Source organism: Spea bombifrons, chromosome 2 (assembly GCF_027358695.1).
Source record: "Spea bombifrons isolate aSpeBom1 chromosome 2, aSpeBom1.2.pri, whole genome shotgun sequence".
In the NCBI taxonomy this organism is placed as follows: Eukaryota; Metazoa; Chordata; class Amphibia; order Anura; family Pelobatidae; genus Spea; species Spea bombifrons.
The window spans coordinates 2,357,988-2,358,295 of NC_071088.1; positions in this window are offsets into that span (position 1 = coordinate 2,357,988).

The window sequence follows — 308 nt, forward strand, 5'->3', positions numbered from 1 at the left end:
CTCTTCCTTCAAGAAGACAAAAAAACCCCACAAAAACGTCTTTCTGCGGTTAAAATAAGGAAGGAAATGGAAGGGAGGACACGGGAAGCTACCGCCGAGACCTCCACGGAGACCCCCACCGAGACGCTACAGGAGACTGTGATGAAAACACGGAGAAGCAGGATAAGGACACGGGTTGTGCATGCGCGTTAAAGACAGACGCACATCCTTCCATCCCCTGCATCTCAAACAATAAGGCACTCCGAGAATCTAACCGGCGTGGCCCTGGGGCCGGCGGCGAAACGCAGCCAAACTTACACTCTAATTGG